Source organism: Equus caballus, chromosome 1 (assembly GCF_041296265.1).
Source record: "Equus caballus isolate H_3958 breed thoroughbred chromosome 1, TB-T2T, whole genome shotgun sequence".
Taxonomy (NCBI): Eukaryota; Metazoa; Chordata; class Mammalia; order Perissodactyla; family Equidae; genus Equus; species Equus caballus.
Window position 1 is genome coordinate 79,035,454 of NC_091684.1, and position 21,835 is coordinate 79,057,288.

Sequence of the window (21,835 nt, forward strand, 5' to 3'; positions counted from 1 at the left end):
TATATGAATATAAAATCTCGTTTATTGCTCATAATAACCCTGTGGCTAAGGTTCTGAGACTTTTAAAAATAGCTTGAGGTATAATTGACAAATTAAACTGCATATATTTAACAAATATAATTTAAAAAGTTTTGATGTGTAAACACCTCTACAACCATCAAGACAATGAACATGAGTATCACCCCAACAGTTTCCTCATGGCCCTTTGTAACCATCTCCCACCCCTGCTCCTTCCTGCCCATCCCCCACCCTTCTCCCATTCCCAGGTAACCACCGGTCTGCTTCCTGTTACTATAAGTTAGTTTGCATTTTCTAAAATTTTACACAATTACACTCATACTTCATTCCTTTTAATTGCTGAAGAGGATCCAATTATTTAATTTGTCCTTTCACCGGTTATTTTTTTGTTTGGATTGTTTCCAGTTTGGGGCTGTTATGAATGAAGCTGCTCAGAACTTTGTGCACATCTCTGTGTGAATGGGTACCTTTCTCCTGAGTGAATACCTGGGAGGAGAATGGCTGGATCATATGGCAGGTGCATGTTGAACAGTTTAAGAAACTGCAGAATTCTTTTCCCGGTTGGACATACCATTTCACGGCAGGTTCTGAGAGTTCCAGTGCACATCTTCGCCAACACTTGGTATAGTCAATCTGTAACCATTCTATTTGGTGTGTAGTGGTATCTCCTTGTGGTTTCTAATTTGCATTTTCCTAATTTGAGCATCTTCTCACTTTGCCACGTGTATCCTCTTTGGTGAAATGTCTATTAAAATCTTTTGTCCATTTTTAAGACTCAGGTTGTTTGTCTTCTGATTATTGAGTTTCTGAGAATTCTTAATATATTCTGGGTGCTAGTCCTTTATCACATATGTGATTTGCAAATATTTTCTTCTAGTCTGTGACTTATCTTCTCATTCTCTTAACAGCGTCTGAAGAACAGAAATTTTTAATTTTGATGAAGTCTAATTTATCAATTTCTTCTTTTATGTATTATGTTTTTGGTGTCACATCTAAAATATCTGTGGCTAAACCACGGTATCAAAGGTTTTCTTCTAGAATTTTTATAGTTACAGGTTTTACATCTAGGTTTATAAAGCATTTTCAATTAATTTTTATATATAGTATGAACTATGCATTGTGGTTCTTTTTTTTTTTGCATATAGATATCCTTTGTTCTGGCACTATTTATTGAAAAGACTATACTTTACTGAATTGCCATTGTATTTTGGTCAAAAATCAGTTTACTATGTGTGTATTTCTGTTTTTGGACTCTATTCTATTTTGTTCATCTATTTGTCTATCTTTACACCAATACCAACTTTGTTGTGCTTTGTCCATATTGTTTTGTCTATTTCAGATCCTTGGCATTTCCACATGAATTTTAGAATTAACTTGTGAATTTTTTTAAAAAAATTCTGCTGGCATTTTGATAGGGCTTGTATTAAATCCATACACCTATTTGGGGAAAATTGACATCTTTATATTAATTCTTCTGACCCAGGAATAAAGGTATATCTCTCTATTTATATCTTCTTTAATTTCTCTGAGCAATATTTTGTAGTTTTTAGTGTATAGTTTTTGCACTTTTTAGTCAGATTTACTTTTAAATATTTGATATTTTTATGCTATTGTAAATGCTATTTTAATGTCTGTTTCTGATTGTTGCTGGCATTTATAAATACAGTTTATTTTTGTAAGTTGACCTTGTGTCCTCTGTCCTTGCTAAACTTGCTTATTAGTTATAATAGCTTTTTTTGGATAGATTGCATCAGATTTACATAGATGATAACATCATCTGTGAATAAAAACAATTTTACTTTTTCCTTCCCAATCTGGATACTTTTATTTCATTTTCTTGATTGATTGCATTGGTTAAAACCCCCAGCACCTTGTTGAATAGAAGCGGTGAGAGCAGAAGCTCTTATCTTGTTCTTGATCTTAGAGGGAGACCATTTAGTCTTTCACCATTAAGTGAAGTTAACTGTCGAGTTCTTCATGGATGCCCTTTATCAGGTTGAGAAAGTACCTTCTATTCTTAGTTCGCTGAAAGTTTTTATTGGGAATGAATATTAGATTTGAAAAATGCTTTTAATATGTCTATTGAGAGGTCATATGGCTTTTTGTTTTTAGTTTGTTAGTATGGTGAATTACGTTGATTTTCAAATGTTAAACCAACTTTACATTCCTGAGCTAATCCCGACTTGGTCATGATGAATTTCTGGATATTTTGAATTCATTTAACTAAAATTTTCTTGAGAAATTTGCATCTACATTAATGACAGATATTTGTCTGTAGCTTTCTTTTCTTTGTGTGGTTTTGGTATTAGGGCTTGGTATCAGGACTGGCTTCACAGAATGAGTGGGGGAAGAATTTCCTCCTCTTCAATTTGTAGAATTGGTATTCTGGAAAAGTCTGTAAAATTGGTATTATTTCTTCCTTAAATGTTTGGAGAATTCACCAGTGCAGACTTCTGGTCCTGGAGGGTTTTTTGGGGGAAGGTTTTTGACTACATCTTGAATTTCTTCAATATATATAGGGCTACTCAGGTTATCTATTTCTTCTTCAGGGAGATTTGGTAGTTGTGAATTTTAAGGAGTTTGATCTTCTCACTAAGTTGTTGAATTTATTGGCTTAAGGTTGTTTATAATTGTACTGGGTTGAATAGTGTTCCCCCAAAGTTCGTGTCCACTGGAATCTCAGAATGTGACCATGTTTGGAAATGGGATCTTTGTAGATGTAATTAATTAAGATAAGGTCGTACTGGATTAGGGTGGGCCCTAAATCTAATATGATTGATGTCCTTAGAAGATGAGGGAAATTTACACACAGAGACACAGGTACACAGAGATGCCATGTGATGAGAGAGGAAGAGATTGTAGTGGTAAAACTGCAAGCCAGGGAATGTCAAGAATTGCTGGCCACCACTCGAAGCTAGAAAAAGGCAAGGAAGGATTATACCCAATCTCAGAGGGAAAATAGCCCTGCTGACACCTTGATTTTGGATTTCTGGCTTCTAGAACTGGGAGAGAATGCATTTCTGTTATTTTAAGCCACCAGTTTGTGGTACTTTGTTATGACAGCCCTTTTAATATCTCCAGAATATATAGGATATCACCTCTCTCATTCCTGATAGTGGTAATTTGTGTCTGCTCTTGTTTTTACTCATCAATCTGGCTTGAGATTTATTAATTTTATTGATTTTCTCAAAGCACCAGCTTTTGGTTTCATTGATTTTTGTCTGTTGCTTTTCTGTTTCCTAGTTTATTGATTTCCATCCTAATGTGTAATATTTCCTTTCTTCTACTACTATGTGTCTAATTTTCTCTTTTTTTCTAGTTCTTAATGTAAAACCAGAAGTCATTGATTTGAGACCTTTTTTCTCTTCTAATGTTTTAGAGTAGTGCAATAAAGTTCCTTCTCAGTACTGTTTAGCAGCATCTCACACATTTTCGTATGTGATGTTTTCATTTTTATTCAGTTCAAAATATTTTCTAATTTCTCTTATGATTTCTTCGACCCTGGGTTATTTAGAAGTATGTTATTTAGTTTCCAAGTATTTGGAGATTTTCCAGTGATCTTTCAGTAATTGATTTATCCTTTGGTTTTAATTCCACTATGGTCAGAGAATACACTTTGTTTGAAAATCTATTTACATTTATTGACACTTGTTTTATGACTCAGAACATGACCTATGTTGGTAAATGTTCTGTGTGTGTATGAAAAGAACGTGTATTCAGCTGTTCTCGGATGGAGTGTTAAATAAATGTCAGTTAGGTCAAGTTGATTGGTAGTGTTGTTTAAATCTTCTATATCTTTACTAATATTCTCTCTACTTGTTCTGTCAATTATCAATATTATGATATTGGATCACTATCATTATGGATTTCTCTACTTCTCTTTATAGTTCTAGCAGTCTTTGATTCATATATTTTTAAGCTCTTTTATTAGGTGCATGCGTATTTAGTATTGTTATGGTGTCTTGTTGAATTGATTCCTCTATTATTATGACATAATCTTTTTACCTCTGATAATATTATTTCCTCTGAAATTTATTTTGTATGATATTAATATAGGTAATCTATCTTTCTTTCAATCAGTTTAAGTACCATTTATCTTTTTGCATCATTTTCACCTAATTATGTGTTAATTTATTTTTTGAGGTTTCTTTTAAATTTATTAAATTATTGTTAGTTCAGGAAGTCATCGTAAATTGGCCCTCCCAACAAATTTATATATGAAAGGGATTTTTTTTTTTAAATTGCAGTAACATTGGTTTATAACATTAGATAAATTTCAGGTATACATCATGATATTTTGATTCCTGTATAGATTACATCATGTTCACCACCCAATGACTAATAACAATCCATCACCACACACATGTGCCTAACAGTCCTTTTGCCCTCCTCCCTCCCCCCTTTCCCTGTGGTAACCACCAATCCAATCTCTGTCTCTGTGTGTTTGTTTGTCATTGTTTTTATCTTCTACTTATGAGTGAGATCATGTGGTATTTGACTTTCTCACCCTGACTTGTTTCACTTAGCATAATACCCTCCAGGTCCATTCATGTTGTCACAAATGGCCAGATTTCATTGTTTCTTATGGCTGAATAGTTTTCCATTGTGTATATATACCACATCTTCTTTATCTATTCGTCCCTTGATGGGCACCTAGGTTGCTTCCAAGTCTTGGCTATTGTGAACAATGCTGCAATGAACATAGGGGTGCATGTATCTTTATGCGTTTGTGTTTTTCATGCTCTTTGGATAAATACCCAGCAGTAGAATAGCTGGATCATATGGTAGTTCTATTCTTAATTTTTTGAGGGATCTCCGTACTGTTTTCCGTAGTGGCCCCACCAGTTTGCACTTCCATCAGCAGTGTAGGAGGGTTCCCTTCTCTCCACATCCTCTCCAACACTTCTTGTTTCCTGTTTTCTTAATTATAGCCATTCTAAAGGGAGTGAGGTGATATCTCATTGTAGTTTTGATTTGCATTTCTCTGATAGTGATGCTGAATATCCTTTCATGTGCCTGTTGGCCATCTGTATATCTTCTTTGGAGAAATGTCTGTTCAGATCTTTCCCCCATTTTTTAATTGGGTTGTTGGTTTTTTTTGTTGTTGAGGTGTATGAGTTCTTTATATATTTTGGATATTAACCTCTTATCAGATATACGGTTTGCAAATATCTTCTTCCAACTGTTAGTTATCTTTTCGTTTTGTTGGTGGTTTCCTTTGCTGTACAGAAGCTTTTTAGTTTGATGTAGTCCCAGTTGTTTATTTTTTCTGTTGTTTCCCTTGCCTGGTCAGACATGGTACTTGAAAACATGCTGCTAAGACTGATGTCAACGAGGGTACTGCCTATGTTTTCTTTTAGAGGTTTCAGGGTTTCACGTCTTACATTCAAGTCTTTAATCCACATTGAGTTGATTTTTGAGTTTGATGTAATATAATGGTCTACTTTCATTCTTTTGCATGTGGCTGTCTTGTTTTCCCAACACCATTTCTTGAAGAGACTTTCCTTTCTCCATTGTATCTTCTTGGCTCCCTTGTCAAAAATTAGCTGTCCATCTATGTGTGGGTTTATATCTGGGCTCTCGATTTTGTTCCATTAATCGGTGTGTCTCTTTTTGTGCCAGTACCATGCTGTCTTGATTATTATAACTTTGTAGTATAGTTTGAAATCAGAGAATGTGATACCTCCAGCTTTCTTCTATTTTCTCAGGGTTCCTTTGGCTATTCAGGGTCTTTTGTTGTTCCATATAAATTTTAGGATTCTTTGTTCTATTTCTGTGAATAATATCATTGGACCTTTGATAGGGATTACATTGACTCTGTAGGTTGTTTTAGGAAGTATGGATACTTTAACTATGTTAATTCTTCCAATCCAAGAGCACAGAGTATCTTTCCATTTCTTTGCATCTTTTTAAATTTCTTTCAACAATGTTATAAAACTATAAAGTTTTCAGTGTACAGCTTTTTCATCTTTTTGGTTAAGTTTATTCCTAGGTGTTTATTCTTTTGTTGCAATTGTAAATGGGATTGTAATTAATTTCTCTTTCTGCTACTTCATTGTTAGTGTATAGAAACACAACTGATTATTATATGTTGATTTTGTATCCTGTGAATTTACCGTATTCATTTATTATTTCTAAAATTTTTTGGTGAATTCTTTAGAGTTTTCTATGTATAAAATCATGTCATCTGCATACAGTGACAGCTTCACTTCTTCCTTTCCAGTTTGGATCCCTTTTACTTCTTTTTTTGTGCCTGATTGCTCTGGCTAGGACTTCCAATACTATGTTAAACAAGAGTGGTGAAAGTGGGCATCCTTGTCTTGTTCTTGTTCTTAGAGGAGTAGCTTTCAGTTTTCTCCATCGAGAATGATATTACTGGCTGTGGGTTTGTTATATATGGTGTTTATTATGTTGAGGTACTTTCCTTCTATATCCATTTTATTCAGAGTTTTTTTTTTTAATCACAAATGGATGCTGTATCTGGTCAAATGTTTTCTCTGCATCTATTGAGATGATCATGTGATTTTTATTCTTCATTTTGTTAATGTGGTATATCATGTTGATTGATTTGCGTATGTTGAACCATCCCTCCATCCCTGGAATAAATCCCACTTGATCTTGGTGTATGATCTTTTTAATGTATTGTATTCAAATTCTTACCATTTTGTTGAGGATTTTTGTATTGATTTTCATCAGTGATATTGTCCTGTAATTTTCCTTTTTTGTGTTGTCCTTGTCTGATTTTGGCATCAAGGGTAATGTTGGCTTCATAGAATGAGATCTTTACTCTGTTGTATAGGTCCATATTTCCATCTGGTATTGTTTCTTTCTGCCTGAATGACTTCTTTAATATTTTTTGCAGTGCAGGTCTGATGATGGTAAATGCTTTCAGCTTTTGTATTTCTGAAAAAGTCTTTATTTTGCTTTCACTTTTGAAAGATACTTTTGCTGAGCATAGAATTCTAGTTTGACAATTTTTCTTTCAGCACTTTAAAGATGTTAATCTGTTGTCTTCTTACTTGCATTTTTTTCTGAGAAAACTGCTATCATCCTTATCTTGTTACTCTGTACATAACATCTTTTCTTTCTCTGACTGTCTTTAAGATTTTTTTTTATTACCATTTTTGGCAATTTGGTTATGATGTGCCTTACTGTCATTTTCCTTACTTTTCTTTAACTTGGGATTCAGCTTGTTGAAAAATACAGTAAAGTTTGATTTGACTTTTTAAAATATCTTTCATGTCTCTACTTAACTCTTTGAATATACTCTTTGAATATAAGGAATAGAATTATAACTACTTTAATGTCCTTGTCTGCCATTTCTAATATCTGTGTCAGTTCTGTAGCAGTTTTGATTGATTTTTCTTTTCTTTTCTTTTTTTTTTTTTCGAGGAAGATTAGCCCTGGGCTAACATCTGCTGCCCATCCTCCTCTTTTCACTGAGGAAGACTGGCCCTGAGCTAACATCCATGCCCATCTTCCTCTACTTTATATGTGGGACGCCTACCACAGCATGGCATGCCAAGCGGTGCCATGTCTGCACCCGGGATGCGAACTGGCGAACCCCGGGGCACCGAAGTGGAATGTGCGCACTTAACCACTGCACCACTGGGCTGCCCCTGATTTTTCTTTTTGTTATAGGTCACATTCTCCTGCTTCTTTGTATATCGGGTAGTCTTTTACTACATCCTAAACACTGTGAATTTTACCTTGTTGGATGCTGGCTGATTTTGTATTTTCAGAAATCTTTTGGGTGGTGTTCTGGGGTTCAGATAAGTTATTTGGAAACAGTCTGATCTTTTCAGGTCTTGCTTTTAATATTCGTCAGGCAGGACTGGAGCAGTGCTCAGTCTGGGACTAATCTTTCCCCATGTCTAGGGAAAGACTGTGTACTCTTATCTGATGCCCTGTGAACCATGAGGTTTTCCAGTTCAACTAGCAAGAACAGTCACTGTTCTCAGCCACACAGGAGTACTGGCACTCTTACTGCTCATCTGTTCAGGTGGTGTTTTTTCCTTCTGCCTCAGTTAGTTTCCTCATGTGATCAGTACTCTGCTCTGATCAGTACTCACTAATCAGTACTCTGCTGAATACTTGAGGGAGACTCTCTGCAGGACTGCAGAGCTCTCCCTCTACGTGGCTCTCTCTCCTCTCCTGTAACTCTGGCTGCCTCGGTCTCCCCGTGCTCTCAACTCTATTTCCTCAATTCAGAAAGTCCACCGGGCTGTGGGGTTCTATCTCAATGTGCCACGGCCTGGAAAATCTTTCAAGGCTGTAAGCTGGGCCAATCGTAGGGCTCCCCTTATTTGTTTCCCACCTCTTAGGGATCACTGCCCTCTATTGTCTAGTGGCCAGTGTCTTAAAAACCATTGTTTCATATATTTTGTCCTCCTTGGGGGGGGGGGAGCAAATCTTGTCTCTGTCACTCCATCTTGGCTAGAAAAAGAAGTCCCTCTTTGACTTTTTACCCCCATTTTGTAGATGAGGAATCTGAGACTTAGAGGGATTAAGGAATTTGCCCAGGGTAACTGAGTTTGTAACCAGGAAGCCCATGTTCACATCTGGGCCATCCAATGCCAGAGGCATGCTTTTAAGAATCACTACGCTCTGGTGCTCCTGTGGTCCACACACTCTATGTAGAAGACTTTATCCCATATTTGCAGTTGCAGTCTTATTCATTTAACAAATATTTGTTGAGGGCCTGCCATGTGTTAGGCCTAGTCAAGGTGCCAGGGATGCAGCTGTGAGCAAGTTGATCCCAGTCCCCCACCCTCTTAGAGCTAACCTTCTCTGAGGAGGAAAGAGACAGCACCAAGGCATGAAGTAATTCATACAGCCTGTGAGACAGCAGTGTTCCAAGATAAAGTCAAACAGAGAAGAGGTGTAGAGTACGTGTGTGAGTGAGTGTGTGTGTGTGTGTAGTGAGAAGAGGTTGCAATTCAGATACGGAGTTCAGGGAAAGCTTCACTAAGAAGGTAGCATTTACATAAACAGGTGAACAAGTTCTGAGTGAAAGGTGAGCGAAAGGGATGTCCAGTATTTCATACTAGAAACAGTAATAGGTATCATTAATGAAACACTTTCTAAGGTCCAAGCTTGTGATGGGGATTTATGTGTATTACCTTTACACACAAAAGATGAGGAAGCTGTTTTTTCTAATATGTAAATTTATATATTGCTTTTTTAAAAATTATAGGAAAATAATACATGGTGGTTGTAAAACAATAATAAAGCAATACAGAAGCATATGTAAATACAAGGTAAAGATCTCCTTGTAACTACTCTCTTCTCATTCCTCTGCTACATTCTACCAGAGATGACTCTTATTAACAATCAGATGAATCCTTCTACGCATTTGTAAACATATATGTAAAAATATACATATAAAATGGGGTCATGGTATATGTGTTGTCATGTAACCTAGTTTTATTCCCATTTCACAAATGTATCATGCACAGCTTTCCATGCTGATTTATAGACTATATCTTGTTCAAATGTTGCATCTGAGTGTACTATACTTTATTTAATCCTTTTGATTCATATTTAGGTTATTAACAATGTTTTTCTATTGTACAAAATACTACAAGGGACACCTTTGTACACTTTTCTGATTGTGCCATATTTTCCATTTGTTTCTCCAGATCTAGAAAAAATCTGGAACCGAGAAAAGTTAAGTGACTTATTTGAAATTCTACCTACCACAGACAATAGAATTCATTACAAGCTGTATCAATATGTGTAACTGGATTTTCTGTAACAATAATTAACTTTGTCATATAACCAGAAGGTCAATTCAGTTAAACTACGAGTGTTCTTTTTTTGGCTGAGCGGACAGTCAGGCATGGCTACATGTATACACAGCCCTGGTCAGGGTTTTCAATAATGTCATCAGCATCCCGGAGTATGAATCAGAGTTCACATCTGAATTTATGTAAAATCGAAAGTATTTTGACATGAAAGCGTGGGGTGGAAATGCTCACAGTGGGGTTAGGATTAATGCCCTGACATCTCAGGATGGGATTTGGGGGTCTTGGCATGAGGCACCAAAGCACTGGGGTCAGCATTTCTTCCTGGCTCTGGTCTTTCTTTCCTTAGCTTCCTGTTCTTCAGTTTTCATTTGCCTTTGCTTTTCCCTGCAAATGAAATCCTCATGCTCCCCTTTTCTTCCCTGAAAAGCCTGGGTTTTTCCCCATGAGCCCCACTCACCTGGAACTCCACAGAGAGCTCACAGTGGTCTTCTCTGTCTCTCAAACCTCAGCAACTACAGCGGTCAGGATTCACTTAGTTGACGATACATTGAGAAACTCCACTCAAACTAGTTCAGGTAACCTGCACATCCAGAAGGTGGATCTGGCTTGGAAGGGCTTGATCCAGAGGCTGAAATGGTCTCTTTCTCCACCCTCCCTGTGGGCTTTACGTGACAGACAAGCTCTCTGCACACGGTGGGAATGCTTTCTCCTGACAGCTCCATCTTCATTCTTACCATTTGCTAATCAGAGGGGAGTGAGACTTTGCCCTTCTGAAATCTCAGGGAGACTCTAATCCGCGCTGTTGGGACCCCACTGCCTTCCCTCGGAGGGGGAGGTGGGTGGGGTGGGGGGGCAGACAAATAGCATGCCTGGAATGGCCCTGCGGTGCTGTGGACTTTTTGAGGGGAAATACCTGTGCTGCTCCTCTAGTACCCTGGGACCTCTAGCAGTGCCTGGCACACAGTAGGGGCCCAGTAAGATGTTTTCTTATTGAATCAAATGGAAGCATTAATTAAATCCAGCCACCCTGGCTTTCTTGAGTACTTATGCATAACTCACTCCCCCAAGTTACACATGTCTTCCAGAGAAGCTAGTGGCTCTTTTCTCGTGGGTTTTTCATTCTTTTGGGTTTCTAGGTTGCAGTAACATTTGGGGATGAGGGGTTTGGGGATGGTGGTGGTAGTCACTGCAGTTCTGTGACAATAAAGGTGTCTGGTGAAGGCCTACGTGCTACCTGCTTGTTTGTGTGTTTGCTTTCCTGCTTTCCAATATGACAAAGCTTTTGGGCATGCTCTCCAGTGCCATCTTTCAAAGCTGAACTAACCAGGAGCGTCATAAAGCATTTGCCTGATGAAGGTTATGATGGTTTCATTCCTCTTCCCTCTTCTCTTCTCTTCTGCCTCTTCTCCTGGGGGTTTGGCGTGCAAGCAGCAGTGACCTCCCAACCTACCCTGCTAATTGAATCCTGGAGAGTTGCCCACCAATCCAAGATGCTAACCATCATACACCCATCTTGTGTCCATCGCCCATATCGCCACTCTGTTCTGCTTATGTGTAAGGGCACTTAGGATTCAGAAGTTCAGCACTATCTATTGCCTGCTCCAAGAGTTTGCCTTTTCATGCAGAAAAAGGAAAAAAAAAATTGTTAGTTTCTAAGAACTACAAAAGATACTGGAGATGTTTGGATAAACCTGCTTTTCTGTGAGCTCAGGATAGTAACTGAATTAACCTGTCCAACAAGATCATTAATTTACCGAAAGCCGTGAATTCCTCTTGAGACAAGTTGTTATTCAAGAATACCATGGATGTTATCCTTTATGGTCAAATATATGTAGCTTATCAACCTCTAGTAATAAATCACATTTTTCTCTTTTGCCAAAAGAAAAATCTTTTTTTGATATTGTTTAGAGCAGAAAATCACATATTGATTTAAAAATATATGTGAATAACCTAAGTCCCTAAACTCCAAAGTCTGACAAAGAATAAAAAGGAATAAATGGAATTCGGCAGGGACAAAGGAAGAAAAACTCCAGTTGTTAGCTGCTATCGTGCTAATAATAAACAAGTGAGTCTAGATGTGGACAATTCAGAAGCATCGCAGACGCCTCATTTGGCTTCTATGACAACACAACCCTTCCTTTGGTGAGTGAAAATGAAGAAATGAGTATTACTTTAATTTCCTTCTGGAAAAGAATCAGTAGTTCACGTATTGTAGCGACTTGAGCCTGGGGAGGGAAGGAGGAATTCAGTGGCCTGAAAGATGCTCGGTGAGGCAAAGGCAAACGAAATTTATTCTTGTGAATGTTCAGTTAGTGACCTAACATCTCCTCCCAGTCGGGCCAGTAGGTGACCTCAACAGCACCCAGAGAGCGTCCTCCCACAGGAGTTAATGAAGGACACGGCCTCTGGCTTCATCACTTTGTGCCGAGGACTGACAGAGACAGAAGCATTTTCTAGACAGTTGGGAGGACTTTGCAGCTGTGAACTGAGTAATTCTTACAGGTCTAATCATAAAAGTATCCAGAGTTGTATGTGACAAAAGTAACAAAAAGTTGTATGTGATTATAAACAACTCAAGGATAAAAGAAAGTGTTTTTAGATGTGGTTGCATCTATTTCTCATAAACACTAAAACTGTATCATTTTCTCCTTTTGCTATCTCTTCTTTTCCCCCATTTGTTATCCCTTATAATCAGCCCTCCCACACACATCCATAACTGTTTGGAGGCCCACATCTTCTTGGGGTCCTTTTATCTTTGTCCTTTTCTTGGGACACAGTAGTTCACTTTGCCATGTTCTCCTCTCTTTTACCATTCTGCCAACTTGCTCCAAGGGTTTTCTCTGTTGGTGCCCAAGAGCCTGTGGATTTCTGCGTCTTCTCTTGACTGCAGCAGCTGGAGGGCCGATGCCGGTAGCGTTCCACAGTCCTCTTCACTAGCATCCTGTGATAGAAAATATGCCACATGCTGTGTCTGCTTAGGCTGTAACTTGCTTATTTATTACACTCTCTTGAAAATCTTTCTAATCCATTTAGCTTTTACCCAGTGATGTTAGTCTTTCCACATATAAGGCAGCATGGCTTAGGGTTTAGAAATGCAGGCTCTGGAGCCAGACTACCAGATTCATATTCTGGCACTGCCACTTACTAGCTGTGTGACCTTGGGCAAGCCACATAATCTCTCTGTGCCTCGTTTTCCCCATCTTTAAAATGGGGGCAATAATAATAGCTTCTTCTTAGTGTTATTGTGAAAATTGGATGTGAAATGTGCTGGGAATAGGGCCGGGAATATAGTTAATAATATTTAAGTGTGTGGTAAATAAAATCAAAAGAAGGTTCAACTTTCAAAATAACTTTAAAATTTTTCAGTTAAGATATGTCTACTGTAGAGAAGCAGAAAACATGTACTGTCAGGCATCACTTAATGACGGGGACGTATTCTGAGAAATGCATTGCTAGATGATTTCTTTCTTTCTTTTTTCCTTTTTTTATTGCAGAAACATTGCGTTATAACATTATATAACTTTCAGGTGTACTTTGTAATATATTTTGAATTCTGTATAGATTACATCATGTACCCCACCCAAAGACTAATTACAATCCATCACCACACACGTGTGCCTAATCACTCCTTTGCCCTCCTCACTCCCCCTTCCCCTCTGGTAACCACCAATCCAATCTCTGTCTCTATGTGTTTGTTGTTGTTTTTATATTCTACTTATGAATGAGATCATACAGCATTTGACTTTCTCCTTCTGACTTATTTCATTCAGCATAATACCCTCAAGGTCCATCTATGTTGTCACAAATGGCTGGATTTCATCATTTCTGATGGCTGAGTAGTATTCCATTGTGTATGTATACCACATCTTCTTTATCTGTTTGTCGTTTAGATGGGTATCGAGGTTGCTTCCAAGTCTTGGCTATTGTGAATAATGCTGAAATGAACATAGGGGTGCATGTATCTTTATGCCTTTGTGTTTTCAAGTTCTTTGGATAAATACCCAGCAGTGGAATAGCTGGATCATATGGTAGATCTATTCTTAATTTTCTGAGGATACTCCATACTATTTTCCATAGTGGCTGCACCAGTTTGCACTCCCACCAGCAGTGTGTGAGGGTTCCCTTCTCTCCACACCCTCTCCAACATTTGTTTCCTGTCTTGTTAATTACAGCCATTCTGACCAGAGAGAGGGGATATCTCATTATAGTTTTTATTTGCATTTCCCTCATAGTTGATGCTGAACATCTTTTCATGTGCCTGTTGGCCATCCATATATTTTCTTTGGAGAAATCTCTGTTCAGATCTTTTGCCCATTTTAAAATTCGGTTGTTAGTTTTTTTGTTGTTGAGATGTATGAGTTCTTTGTATATTTTGGATATTAATCCTTTATGTGATATATGGTTTGCAAATATCTTCTCCCAATTGTTAGGTTGTCTTTTTGCTTTGTTAATGATTTCCTTTGCTGTGCAGAAGCTTTTTAGTTTGATGTAGTCTCATTTGTTTATTTTTTCTGTTGTTTCCCTTGCCCGGTCAGACATGGGACTTGAAAATATGCTGCTAAGACTCATGTCAAAGAGTGTAGTGCCTTTGTTTTCTTCTAGAAGCTTCATGGTTTCAGGTCTTACATTCAAGTCTTTAATCCATTTTGAGTTGATTTTTGTGTGTGGTGTAAGATAATGGTCTACTTTCATTCTTTTGCATGTGGCTGTTCAGTTTTTCCAACACCATTTATTGAAGAGACTCTCCTTTCTCCATGGTATGTTCTTGGCTCTCTTGTCTAACATTAGCTGTCCAGAGATGTGTGGGTTTATTTCCGGGCTCTTGATTCTGTTCCATTGATCTGTGTGTCTGTTTTTGTGCCAGTACCATGCTGTTTTGATTACTATAGCTTTGTAGTATAGTTTGAAATCAGGGAGTGTGATACCTCCAGCTTTGTTCTTTTTCCTCAGGGTTCCTTTGGCTATTCGGGGTCTGTTGTTGTCCCATATAAATTTTAGGATTCTCTGTTCTATTTCTGTGATGAATGTTGTTGGAACTTTGATAGAGACTGCATTGAATCTGTAGATTGCTTTAGGAAGTATGAACATTTTAACTGTGTTAATTCTTCCAATCCAAGGGTACAGAGTAGCTTTCCATTTCTTTGTATCGTCTTCAATTTCTTTCAATGATGTTTTGTAGTTTTCAGTGTACAGATCTTTCACTCCTTTGGCTAGGTTTATTCCCAGGTATTTTACTTTTTGTTGCAATTGTAAATGGGATTGTATTCTTAATTTCTCTTTCTGCTACTCTGTTGTTAGTGTAATGAAACAACAGATTTTTGTATGTTGATTTTGTATCCTGTGACTTGACTGTATTCATTTATTATTTCTAAAAGTTTTTTAGTGGATTCTTTAGCGTTTTCTATATATAAAATCATGTCATCTGCGTATAGTGACAGTTTCACTTCTTCATTTTGGATCCAGTTTGGATCCATTTAATTTCTTTTTCTTTCCTGATTGCTCTGCTAGGACTTCCAATAATATGCTAAATAAGAGTGGTGACAGTGGGACTCCTTGTCTGGTTCCTGCTCTTAGAGGGATAGCTTTCAGTTTTCTCCCAATGAGACTGATACTAGCTGTGGGTTTGTCATATATGGCCTTTATTATGTTGAGGTATTTTCCTTCTATATCCATTTTATTTAGAGTTTTTATCTTAAATCATTGCTGTATCTGGTCAAATACTTTCTCTGCATCTATTGAGATGATCATGTGATTTTTATTCTTCATTTTGTTAATGTGGTGTATCATGTTGATTGATTTGTGGATGTTGAACCAAACCCTGCATCCCTGGAATAAATCCCATTTGATCATGTTGTATGATCTTTTCAATGTATTGTCGTATTCGAATTGATAGTATTTTGTTGAGTATTTTTTCATTGATGTTCATCAGTGATATTGGCCTGTAATTTTCTTTTTTGGTGTTGTCCTTTGCTGGATTTGGTATCAGGTTAATGTTGGCTTTGTAGAATGAGTTAGGAAGTTTCTCTTCCTTTTCAATTTTTTGGAACAGTTTGAGAAGGATAGATATTAAGTCTTCTTTGAATGTTTGGTAGAATTCACCAGGGAAGCCATTTGGTCCTGGCATTTTAATTTTTGGGAGAGTTTTGATTACTGTTTTGATCACCTTACAGGTGATTGGTCTGTTAATATTCTCTATTTCTTCTTGATTCAGTTTTGGAAGGCTGTATGATTTCAAGAATTTATCCATTTCTTCTAGATTATGCAATTTGTTGGCGTATAGCTTTTCATAGTATTATCTTATAATCTTTTATATTTCTGGGGTGTCCATTGTAATTTTTCTTTTTTCATTTCTGATTTTATTTATTTGAGCCTTCTCTCTTTTTTTCTTGGTGAGTCTAGCTAAAGGTTTGTCAATTTTGTTTATCTTTTCAAAGAACCAACTCTTGGTTTCATTGATATTGTCTGTTGATTTTTTAGTCTCTATTTCATTTATTTCTGCTCAGATTTTTATTATTTTCTTCCTTCTGCTGATTTTGGGCTTTGTTCTTCTTTTTCCAGTTCCTTTAGGTGCACTGTTAGTTGTTTATTTGAGATTTTTCTTGTTTGTTGAAGTAGGCCTGAATTGATATAAACTTCCCTCTTACAAATGCTTTTGCCAAATCTCATAGATTTTGGTATGTCGTATTTTCATTTTCATTTGTTTCCAGGTATTTTTTGATTTCTCCTTTGATTTCTTCATTGACCCAATCTTTATTTATTAGCATTTTGTTCAATCTCCACATTTTTGTGCCTTTTCTGATTTTCTTCATGTAGTTGATTTCTAGTTTCATAACTTTGTTGTCAGAAAAGATGCTTGACATTATTTTGTTCTTCTTAAATTTACTGAGATTTGTTTTGTGGCCTAATATGTGATCAATCCTGGAGAATGTTCCATGTGCATTTGAAAAGAATGTGTATTCTGCAGTTTTTGGATGGAATGTTCTGTATATATCTACTAAGTCCGTCTGGTCTAATGTGTCATTAAGGCCAATGTTTCCTTATTGATCTTCTGTTTGGATGATCTATCCATTGGTGTAAGTGGAGGGTTAAAGTCCCCTACAATTATTGTTACTGTCTATTTCTCCTTTTATGTCTGTTAATAATTGCTTTATATATGTAGTTGCTCCTGTGTTGGGTGCACAGATATTTACAAGTGTTATATCCTCTTGTTGGATTGTTCCCTTTATCATTATTTTGTGCCCTTCTTTGTCTCTTGTTACAGTGTTTGGTTTAAAGTCTATTTTGTCTGATATAAGTATTGCTACCCCCGCTTTCTTTTCTTTGCCATTTGCATGGAGTCTTTCCCATCCTTTCACTTTCAGTTTGTGAGTATCTTTATGTCTGAAGTGTGTCTCTTGTATGCAGCATATATATGGGTTGTGTTTTTTTATCCAATTGGCCACCCTGTGCCTTTTGATTGGAGTATTTAGTCCACTGACATTTAAAGTAACTTTGATAAGCATGTACTTATTGCCATTTTGTTACTTTTTTTCTCCTGGGTGCTTTAGTACTTCTTCTCTGTTCCTTTCTTCTTCTCTTGCTCTCTTCCCTTGTGGTTTGATGGCTTTCTTTAGTAATATGTTTGCTTTATTTCCTCTTACTTATTTGTTTATTTATTATAGGTTTCTGATTTGTGATTACCATGAGCTTCCTATGTAATATTCTACCTATATAGTGATCTATATTGAGTTGATAGTCTCTTTAGTTTGACCTCTTTCTTAAAGCTTTACTCTTTTACTCCCCTCCTCCCACATTTTATGTTTTTGAAATCATATCTAATATCTTATTTTGTGTGTGTCTATCCATTACCCTCTTATTGAAATAGATAATTTTAATACTTTTGTCTTTTAACCTTTATGTTATCTTCATAGGTGGTTGATCTGCTACCTTTACTGTATTTTTGCCTTTGCCAGTGATTTTATTACCTGTTTTTTTTTTTTTTTTGATAATTTTCTTATCCCCATTTGGGTCTTCTCTTTCCCACTTTAATCAATCCCTGCAGCATTTCTTGCAGAACTGGTTTCTTGGTGACAAACTCCTTTAATTGTTGTTTGTCTGGGAAATTCTTTATTTCTCCTTCTGTTCAGAATGATAACCTTGCTGGGTGGATTATTCTTGGCTGTAAGTTTTGTCCTTTTAGCACTTTAAATAAGTCATGCCACTCTCTTCTAGCCTGTAAAGTTTCAGCTGAGAAGTCCGCCGATAGCCTTATGGGCTTTCCTTTGTATGTCATTTGTTGCTTTTCCCCTTGCCCCTTCTAGGATTCTCTCTTTATCTTTAATTTTGAACATTTTAGTTATAATGTGTCTCAGTGTGGGCCTCTTTGGGTTGATCTTGTTTGGTGCTTTCTGTAGTTCCTGTACTTGGATGTCTGTTTCCTTCCTTAGGTTAGGAAAATTTTCAGCTATTATTTCTTCAAATAGATTCTCTGCCCCTTTGTCTCTCTCTTTTCCTTCTGGGACACTTATAACATGGATGTTAGTGCATTTGATATCGTCCCAGAGTTCCCTTAGACTGTTCTCATTCTTTTTAATTCTTTTTTCTTCTATTTGTTCAGCTTGGGTGATTTACTCTAGTCTTTCATCCAGCTCGTGGATCCATTCTTCTGTATCATCTACTCTGCTATTGAGTCCTTACAGTGAATTTTTCCTTTCCAGTATTGTATTCTTCATTTCTGATTGGTTCTGTTTTATATTTTCCAATTCTTTGTTGACGTTCTCACTGTGTTCATCCAATCTTCCCCCAATATCAGTGAGCATCTTTATGAATTTTTGTTTGAGCTCTTTGTCAGGTAAATTGCTTATTTCTGTTTCATTTAGTTCTTTTTTTCTTGGGTTTTGTCCTGTTCCTTTGCTTGGAACATCTTCCTTTTTCCTCCTCATTATGCCTCTTTCTCTGTACTTATATCTATGTATTAGATGAGTCAGCTACGTCTCCTGATCTTTGAGAAGTGGCCTTATGTAAGAGATGCCTTTTGAGGCCTAGCAGCATGTTTACCTTCATCACCAGTCCAAATGTTCCAGGAGTGACACCTGTGTGGGCTACACGTGTCCTTCTGCTGCAACAGGGTTGCTCTTACTGCAAGTACCCAGGGAATCTAGGCTTTCCATACTTGGCCTGCTGTATGGAAATTGGGTTTGGGGAGCCCCAGCACCATTGGCTACAAGGTCTAATAGCTCACTCCTGTTGCAGTTTTCCTTTTAAGTGTGCTCACACCCGGTGTAGCTGTTTACTAGGTTCAGGGGCTTACAGTTGCTGTAGGCCATAGGCCTGCAAGGCTGTTGTCAGCACTTTTAGATTTGCAGCTGAGTGGGGATGGGCCTAGGCATGGGAGCACCCAACTGTTTCAAGCTTTGGAAGGTGGGGCTGATGCCTTTTGTGGCTGTTTGTGAAGCACAGGTCTTCTGCTACTGATCAGCCCCACCCCCCACAGGTCTACACACACCATCAACATAGTTCTGTCCCATGCACACTTCTTGACCCCCTGAAGCATACCCAGTCATCCCCCTGCAGAGGCCCCTACCTCTTCACCAACACCCACCACAGTTCACCTGGTCCTCACATAGACCCTGCCCCACAAAGGCAGACACATTCACCTGCCTGTAGAAGATCAAGGCACCCAGTCTATGCAGGCCAACAAGTAGCCTGAGGGCCTCCTGTTGGGTTGGGCTGGTCCCTAGGGCGAGCTGCCTGCCCTGGCTGAACTGGATTACATCTGCACTCTGCTGGGTATGGCAGACCCACCCAGGGGGCTAACAGGCCAGGGGAAGAACTTCAATGGCATCTGCCAGTGTCTGTGTCAGCACGCTTGTACTAGGTCCCAACAATGCTGCCACCAATGTCTTAGCCTCCAGTGAGGTCTCACCTCTCACTGAGATGCACGCAGATCCTACCAGGTGAATCTCTTTTCACCAAGGGACTGTGCATCTTCTTTCTGGTGATTTTAGGTTGCTCTCTGAGATGGGTGAATTTGTGCATGGGCCTTTTAAGAGCTGGCTTTATTCCACTTATGTTGCTAGCTTTTCTGGTGGATTCCCCATTGCAGTTAATAGCCAGCAAAGCCAGATAGTAGGACACTCATCTCAGTTGTGCTGAGTCCCAAGGATGCTTATAGCAGTAACCTGCCCCTGCTGAGGTCCCCTCTTCTCCAGGGAGGGCTTCGTACCTTAGGGTAGCTCCCGCCCAGCTGGCTGTAAAGCTCGGTGGCTGGTGAAGGTGGCTTTTTTTTTCTCTCCAGGAAGAATTTCTGCGTCTTCTGCCTCAGTCAGGACTGTCCCTTGTTGTGGGGGTTATTTTTATCCAGTTTTCAGTTCTCTCTCTGGGGTAATTTTCCCAAGAATAGTTGTAACCTGGTTGTGTTTGTGGGAGGATGTGAGTTCAGAGTCCACCTATGCCCCCATCTTGATGAGATCTCAGATGATTTCATAGTTGTGTAAACAACATAGAGTGTGCTGAAGGGGAACAAAATTTGCCACTTCAAAATGTGTCTCTTTAACTTGAGGCTTATTTTAGACTGATTATTTTTAAGAAACAAAACTCAGAAAGTTTTTCTTGTTACCTCTCCCTTAACTAACTAAAAGAATTCAGATTAAAAAAACCTGTCTCAAAAAGTGAGCTATCACCCTAGCATCACATGAACTGGGTGGTAGCCAGGAAGGAACCTGGAGAAGCCTGTTTGTTGGGCTCCCCTCTGTGTTCTTCGGTTTCTGTGTAGACAAACACTTGTTTTCCAAACATTTGCTTCCTTTCACCTATCTGTGAATTGCCTGCCTTCCCTTTGAAGTCCCTGATTCTCCCTGCCCCCAACATCTTCTTTAGCTGAAGATGGTATTTAAGGTGAGGACTTTAGCTATTTTTGTGAGTTACTCGACTTTTCTAGGTTTCTCCATATATACATGTTATTAAACTTTTGTTTGTTTTTCTCCTGTTAATCTATTTCATGTCAGTTTAATTCTTAGACCTGCCAGAAGACCCTAGTAGGAAAATTTCTTCCTCCACTACATTAGTAGGTGGTATAGCCTACTACACACCTATGCTATATGTTACTAATCTTATGGGACCACTGTCATATATGTGGTCCGTCATTGACGGAAATGTTGTCATGCAGTGCATGACTGTACAAGCAAGAAGAAAGGAATAAAAACAGGACACAATTCCTGAGGTTCTGAGGTCTGTTGGCCAAGGCTCACAGCTACTGAGCATTGGGGCTGAGCTGGTGCTTTACCTTGGTGTTGCTGAGTCAGCACACTTTGCACAGCCCCCTGCGAACTGCCCCAGTGGGGGAACTAGTGCATTAGAACAGGCGTTCCTACCCTGGGGCTGAGGTTACTTTGATGCCCATCAAGCCTTACTATAGACTGGGCAAATATATGTCCCAAACAAGTTCTTATCCACTACTTTTACTCTTAGGGGCAGAGACCCCCACAGGGGCCCTGGGACTCTGTCCTTAGCTGGGAAAGGAGAGGTGAGCGCTCCCTCTCCATGGAGTCACCCCCTCACCTCCATCACACACCTTTGTGCAGGATTTTCCCAACTGTCAGGGTGAGGTCTGTTTGGCCTTTGTTCTTTACCATTTCCTTCTTTTTATCTTTTAAAATTCCTAACACAGATATTTTTGCATTTAATTCGCATTTTTTAAAGTCGCTAGCGCTGTGGGTTTTTTTAAAAAATATGCTTCCTATTAGGATATTGACTAGATCCCTATTAAACAAAGCAGAACACCAGCCTTTAAAACACGGAGGCACAGGATCCAAAGAGAGCTTGTGAAACAACAACCCAGACTGTTGCTGAGGGAAAGAAAAGAGACCTCGGCTTTGGGGTCCTGGGCAGGAGCTGAGTTGAGCATACCCAGGGAAGATGGGGAGTGTTACCACGGGAGGCTGTGTGGTTACAGTGGAGAAGAGTGAGGCCAGGCATTCTCTGGGGTATGGTTAAAGCAGAGGGTAAATGCACCTTGAAATGAAGTGGGTGTATATTCCTGTGTCTGCTGTCCAACCCTGGGGCTGAGGACTTCTAACCCCAAGATTTCA